Source organism: Crocodylus siamensis, chromosome 13, assembly GCF_052110815.1.
Source record: "Crocodylus siamensis isolate JL-2025a chromosome 13, ASM5211081v1, whole genome shotgun sequence".
In the NCBI taxonomy this organism is placed as follows: Eukaryota; Metazoa; Chordata; order Crocodylia; family Crocodylidae; genus Crocodylus; species Crocodylus siamensis.
In genome coordinates, this window is record NC_143407.1 from 10449220 (window position 1) to 10457199 (window position 7980).

The window sequence follows — 7980 nt, forward strand, 5'->3', positions numbered from 1 at the left end:
ACAAGCACCCGACCAGAGTATAAGATCCTAGCAAGGGTAGCTAGGAGAAAAACCTATGATGGAAGGATAGATAGCAGAGCTCTGAAGGATGACTAGATAACAGACCTCATTCTTATTCATTTGGCCATGCTGCCTCTATGGTGGAACAAGCCACACGCGTGTGGTTCAGTTAACTTCACTCTAATATATTGCTCCTCTCTAGAATACAAATCTGTTCTAGATCAAAATCTAGAAACAAATCCCAGATCTTAGTGCCTGTCACCCCAATTGCTACCTGGGAAGCTATAGTGTAACTACTGAGGGGTGACCAGAGCACCAGCCCCAGGCAACAACTTGCGGGCAGGAGGCACGGCAAGATTAACAGCTGCTGCCACTGCCAGATGACTGCACCCCGGGTAACCTGTGGCCACCGCTGCCCTGTGCCCTGCTGCTGCCCAGAGCACATAGTTACCCTGGTAGTTGGAAGAACGTCTTCTGTCTGCCCTTCACTGTTGCAGAGAACTGAGCTGTAAACAAAGAATCTGATATCATGTACTGCCACAATGAGATTACGATATTTGCTGTCTCCTTTTGCTGGCAAGAATGAAATGGGTCAACCTTTAAATACCAGTACTGCGGAGATGGTCCAGCTCCCCAGTGTCGCCTGTTATTAGCACAGAATCACAGTGTGTAGAGTCAGAGGCAAACACTGAGAAAGGTGACCCTCAAGCAAAGGTAACACCATGTAGCCCTTATCCAGCAATATAGGGAACATTAAAAAGGGATTTACATCATCTACATATGTCAATATAAAAAATGCTGATAATAGCCGTTGTTGCTTAGAGGAAAGAAAGAAGGAAATTGCTTTAAGGGGGCAGTCCTGCATTAGCTGTCACCTGAGGAACTAGGATTGGGTCTTGTGACGAACAGTATTTTTTTTCTGAATAGGGGACAGGCCTCTGTGGTGGGTTGTTTGCTGTGGAGTTAGAGTCCATAGAGTTTTCCAAGGAAGCAGGAGGGAAGTGGAAAACACAGATTCAGATAAAAAGAATCCCCCAAAACACTAACATTTCATAGTCAGGCTCCTAGCTTTGAGGAGATGGGTTCTTGAAAAGCTGAAAAGAGAGATGAAAGGGGACTTAAAGCTATTACAAGACCCTGAGACTGGGGAAGGTCTGCTGGAAGGGTGTGGGACATTGCTCCCTGCACACAGGAGCTGCCTGCTGCTGGGGCAGGCTTATCCACTGGAGTTCAGGCAGGCACAATGTCCACTTGGCAGCGGGGAGCTCCCACCCACTGCTCTGCAACTGTAGGACCGGGGTTGGGAGAACCTTATCTCCCAGTCTGAGCCCTGTGGTCACAGGCCCCGTGCTGGGTGAGCCTTACCTCCCAGTGCCAGCTCCACGGTCATGGGGCCAGTACGAGGAGATTCTTATATCCCAGCCTGAGTCCTGTGGTCATGGAGCTAGTGCTGGGAAACAAGGATCTCCCCAGCCTGGGCCCTGCGACCACAGTGCTTGGGCTGGGAGATAAGAATCGCCTGGCCCTGTGATCGTGGAGCAGGGGCTGGGAGGTCCCTGCTCTTGGGGCAGGGGTACTTGTCCCCACCCAGGCTCTGGTGTTAGAGCCCACCTGAAGCTGCAGTAGGCTCCCTCCCCCTGCTTCCTGGGAGCACATTTGCTCCTGGTCTGCTCCAGGTCAGGTATGCTACTGTGCAGTTACTTATCATGAGTAAATCTGTATTTGCAGGTAGCAAATTTACTTACTATTATAGCCGAATTCTGCATAGTAAGCATCCCCACATGTAGCCACAGATGTTTACTTGCAGCTATTAGTTCTACTTTGCAAGAAAGTGTCTCATGTAGATGCACCCTGTGAAGTGAGAGGAGGCAGGGCTTTACTGCATGTCCGCTACTTGTGATAAGCGCTCTTGTGTGTGCTCTTAGAGTATGAAAGCCCATCTGTGATAACTCTAGCCTTAATTCATTGAAGGGCTATACCTCTGTGGGTCCACTTTCATTTACTGGGTGGGAAGATCAGGCATATGGCTAGTCATGGAGGTCTATTGGTCTATTGTAAGCCGGTCTATTGTATTGTAAGCTGGTCAATTGTAAGCCATACCCACTTTTGCTTTATGGTACTTTGTATATCCAGGTCCTCCCTTGCACAGGATCTGTACACACTAGAAATTTCTTCAGAACATTGAGGTCCCAGGATCTGAATGCTCCTGCCATAAAAACATAATATAAAATAAAGTCTTTTAATGGTTAAGATAAATTCCACCTTGACAGCTTATCTAACTGGCTTCTTAAAATCCATTAATAATATAATTCTTTGATACTACTTGATATCATTTGGGAATTTGGGCAAGAATTCAAAGATCCCAGCCTGCTGTACCCAAAGCATATTTAACCAGCAACCCAGATAAGAACTTCAGTGTTTGTGGAGAGCCAAAGCCTGGGAAAATACTGTTCTCCCTTCTGACTTAAGCAAATAGCTCAGATTTGGGTTCGTGCAGGTCATTCCAGGTAGGAAGAGAGAATGGAATCCGGTATTTCTTGGATGTGACCTTTATATTTATAAGGAATCTATAAAGTCCTGTTTTCCTGAACATAGTAGGAGGAATTAGGGAACAGGAAACAGCTATTTTCCTCACACTTGCCAGATTCTTTCAGCCAGCATCCCAATCCAAAAGCACACCCAAGACTTTTCCCAGGTTTCCACTGCTGGTAGCTGTCTCCTTGCTTCTCCTCTGGAGCTGCCATCCTCTCTCAACAGCTCTAAAGAGAGCTCAGAAAGTTTCCTGTACTAGATCAGACATATTCCTGAATGGACTTGCACATCTCTTGGATATGTAGATCCACTCAAAGTAGTGCTTTAAGGCTGGAGACCATTGCTTGTTGAAAGACCTTAATGAATTCTTTCAAGCTGCTTTAAATTGAAGGCCACAGTTAAACCAAGCAGATTTACCCAACCAATAACAGTGTAAGGGAAGGTTGACTATATGTAATTCACTGGTCTATAGTAAATCCCCTGGAATTAGATAGGAGACAGATCCAAACTGTAGATGAGGGTTCAGTTTAGGCATTAGAGGCATTAACTAAACAAAAAAAAAAAGGGATTATTTTCTTAAATACACAAGACTTTAGTGCTTCTCAGCAGATCAGCTGCGAACCCACAGATTGTAGGGGCATAGGAAAGCTGGGCTGGAAGGGACCTTGCAAGGTGGCAAAGCAGAGTCATCCCTGACTAAAATATCCCAGCAATATGAATGAATGTGACCGACACATGGCAGGGCAGGAACCTAAAGGCTCTTCCTTTTCCTGTATCACATCCCCAGTGCTTCTTCGGCAGCATACAGCATATTCGAGGGTAGGATACAGCCTCTTTCTTTGATTTAATTTACGGGGACCCACATAACACACAGCCAGCCTGGAATCCAGCTAACACAGCTGCTTCCCTGGCCATCGGACCTGCCCTGTCTCTACTGCATAGCCCGGCACTTGTCCCCTGACTTACCCAGCTTTCCTTTTTCTGTTTCCTGTGGGTGTGTCTACAGGAGAAGTTTATCGTGGAGCTGACTAATTACCTCAACAGTGAACATCTCAGTGTATGCACGAGGCCCTATTAGGCCACAGTAAACTAATAAACTCCACTATAGGATATTACTTGTATCTACACTGGAGTTCTTCAGTGCACGGAAACGCTTGTGCAGACACAGACCTGGCTGCCTGGGGCAGGAGGGTGCTTCAGTGCGGGGCTGTCTGCCGGCTAGACCCACACCGAAGCACCCTCCAACCTGACTCAACACACTGCAGTCCTGGGCGCATGTTCATACATCCCAGTATGTGCCAACGTTTATTCCTGTGTCTTAATTGCACATGTAGAGATTCCCAGTGTCTCCAATGTTGCTTGCAAAGCTTGAATAGTGATTAATAAACCCACTCCTGCAGCCTGTGCCATGTAGGTGGGTGCCTGGGCCTGCACTGGGCATTTCCAAAGTCAGGAGGAGGTGCAGATGCCAGTCTGCTTCCATTCTGCAGCACAGAGGACTGCAAGGTAGGATAGGAGCTACACAGGTTTGAGCTGCAGGTATGTGGGCTATCAGAGGGGAGGTGAATGTGAGGTTCTTTTCCCAAAGCGGGGTAGCTGCTTAGCTTGTACATGTGAAGATTCAGCAGTCAAGCAGTGTCTCCTATTTGGTATTATATTGCATATACTATATATATCACTTGTCACTTCACAGTAATCAAGGGGCTGAAACTCCTATATTGTAATGCTGCAAAATCTGTAGTTTGAGAAGCAAATCTCCATCAGCTATTGGCATTTGATGACCCATGGCACAGAGGGTATAGACATGCATGTGTACTAATTTGGCTTACTTTCAGATAAAAGCAACAGACACATAATGTACAGCAATTTCATGGGTGTAAATTACTCCATTTTGAGGTAAAGTTACTCCTCTTAGATTGAGTAGTACCTATGGACTTGTGGAAGTTACTCTGGTAGACTGATCATGTGTCTGCTTCGATTGGTAGTTTTACTCTGGATTAGCCATTTCCTCAATGCAAACTGGCTCCTTGCTAGACACTAGGGACACCTACTTCAGGTGTCTCAGTTGGGAGAGCTAGTCATAAGTCTGCTTCTTACATCTGAGTACAGTTACTGTTTTGTCTTACATGTTACCAAATGCACCTGTCTCCCAAAATTGGCCCTTCAGAGCAGGGAAGCTGATTTTCTGCACTTGAACTTAAGTGTGGAGAAAAATGCAATGGCTGCTGCTTCTTCCATTTCTCTTCCAGGCAGCAAGCAGCCTGGGCAGAGTTCACTAGAGGTAGCCCTCTCACAGCCTTCTCATACTGGCAAGAGTTTTCAGCTGAGTGGTCACAAACTTCTCCAAATTGGGCAGCAGTTGAGAGGGCTAACTAGTTTTTGTCTAAGCGGGAAAGGGAAGGGGAAGTGAGCTGGAGAGTGGGCTCTCCCCCTGTTCCATAAGTAAGCCAGGCTCTGGTGGTGGAGACCACCCCAGCAGCAGGCAGCTCCCAGGGGTAGGAAGCAATCTGCCACCCCCTCCTACCTGGGAGCACATGTGCTCCCAGTCAAGGGTCTACACATGTACTATTGTGCAGTTACTAATTAGGAGTCAATCTGCATTTGCAGGTAGCAAATTAACTCATGACTAGAGCCAATTACTGCATAGTTAGCATCCTCATGTGTAGATGCAGATAGTTACTACCAGTAATTAGCTAGACTGTGCAGTAAAGTGTCTCATGTAGATGCATGCACCCTGTGAGGTGAAAGGAGGCACACCCGGAGCCCTCCATGGTCCCCAGCTGGCCAGGTTTGGGGCCCGTCTGCTTTCAGTATCTCCAGGTCTAAAGCACAAGCGTTAAGTGATGTGCTGCAGGGCAGGGAATGCCAGAATGGAGTACTGATAGCACCAGGACAGTCTCACTGGTAGGACCACCCAACTCCATGCCACCAAGAGCCTGGAGCAGTCTACTTCTTGGCTCTTCAGGTCCAGGACAAAGCTACTTGGCAGACCTCCCATCCAGGGTCACTGTACCTCCAGAATTTCTTGCTGAGGAGTAGACTCCTCCAATGGACTGCTATGGTGCCAGCGACATCGCTGGGATCCTATCTTGGATCTTTCAAAAGTTCATCACACCTGAGATGATTCGAAGGAAACATTTTGGGCTTAATGAAATCAGGTTGTCCACGAAACCTTGTTTATCCAGAAAATTTCTGAGGACAACACCACTGCCCTTCACTATGACAGAGGGCTACTAAATGGGCCCAAGACACCTGTGGGGGCCAGAGTTGGCAAAAGCAAACACTTTGAACTCTAATAATGTCACTGTTAAGGTGGTCCATGTAAACTGGCCTCTGGCCTCTCATCCTGTGCTGTTCAAGGGGCTTTAGCCAAAGCATTTTTCACAATCAGAGCTGGTTGCTGGTTGCAGCCTTTGCACCATGCTTTTTTTTTTCCATAGGGAAACAAATTTTAACAAAATCATATTATTTTGGCACAGGTATTTGATTTTTTTTTCTATAGGGAAAACATTCACACTGACATGGTTTTCTCCTTTTCCCTTTGAAATGCAGTTTTTACTTTGACATTTAAAATAATAGACTAATTCCATTTTTAACTTGGAGAAATTTCCCTTGCATCACTCAGATACTCCCTGACTCCCCATTTCTACCCCACTTCTTTTCCCTGAGAAATGGGGGTTAAGGTAAGCAATGGGTAGAAAGCAGAGTGGGAACACCACCCCCCAACTTCAACAAGTGAGTTTCTCTGGGATTCCCTGCTCCAATCTTGTGGTGCCTGCAGGGGCAGATTATCCAGGTCTATTTATGTATTTATGATCCAGATTACCGAGGTCTATTAATCTATCTATCTAAACTCAACCTGACCCCCAGGAGGTGAGTAGATGCTCTGCCTTTCTGCAGCATCTTTCATTTAAAAGTCTCCCACGACCACACGATATGACTTCCATGGTGCTGTGAGATGTGCTGGTCTCAAGCACTCGCATCCACCTGTTGCAGCTGCTTGCGTGCCAGTCCTGGGATGGGGGTCGGGAACCTGTGCTGAGGGCGCCCCCCGCCACTGGTCTCAGGCACACCAGAGACAAAGATCTCCAGAGCAGTCCAGCTTCCCTGACTCCTTTCTGGGTCTGGCCAAGTAGAGCAGGAGGTTGGGGGGACACTTGAGACCAACACTCCCCATGCTGATAAATGACCAGACAGCCAGTTGTCAGCACTGGGAGGGGAGGCAGCCCTGGCCAGTTGGAAACACCAGGCTGCCCTGTCTTCAAGCTAACAATCAGGTGATTGGCAAAAGGGCACCTCAGAGTATCCAGATGGAGCTGCCCAGGGGTCTGCAACTGTGGGAGGGGGGCAAAGGTGGCTGATCATCTCCCCCAACAGACAGCAAATTCAAAGCTGAGCATTGGGAACTTGCCCCTCTGTGGCACTTGCAGAGCCAGGCAAGCACAGCCCTACATGCAGGGCTGCCAATGCCTGACTGTGAACTTCCTAGTTCAGGTGATTCCAGACTCTACCTACTCTGGCAATTACAAAGGGTATCATTGTGATCTGACCCTTGATACCAACATCATATATTCTGCTATACATGTGTTGCATGGCATGGCATGGCAAAGATGGGCAACTGTTGGGGTCCAGGATCAGACGCCATCATGCTATTAAATGAACATCTGCCAGAGGTCTGAGATGCAGAAAGATCACATGACTTGCTCACAGTCCACAAGGCATACAAACATACATAGCAGATCCAGGAACCGAACTGAGGTCTCCTCAAACCACTGCAGCCACTCTCCTCCCTCGATGCTGGGGATTTAACTGACTTGTCTCGTTGCCCCATTACCAACCTGCACAGTCTGTGTTCTTTGACCGTAGCCTCGAGAGCATTGCAGTGCAGGCAAGACATGTCATTTGGCCACTCTGATGGCTGGTTTAATAAATAAATAAGAAAAAGGTGTTTGTGCATGTCTATGAAACATAAAAACAACCAAAAACCATCAAGATTTTGAATGCTATTGGAAACTTATTTCATCAATGGTCTCAATGGATGTTCTCTTGCATTCAGAACGCTACAAGTAGCCGTTCAGTGGCACGGGAGACTAGAAAAGCCAGGTGCTTGCTCCCATGCCTGTTTTGTGATGCTTCTGTATAAAAGATGACCTCAGCATTTGAGATACTTATTTCCACAGCCTGTTTCAAGCTTCATATCCTTTCCTTTTACTTCAGGATTTTTGGTAAAAGACTGACCAATCTGAGCCACAGAATATGCAATAGGAGTAATCTCCATGCCTGTTTGCTTCCCCTGGTCTGATGCAGTGGAAGTAGGATGGCAGACTCTGTGTGTCTGATTTCCTTAAAGCTCCTGCATCACCGAAGAATGTCTCTGTTCCCCAACCTTTGAGTGATAATGCCTTGAGATGGTGGATGTAGAGCCATCAGGCAAAACTGTGCCACTTC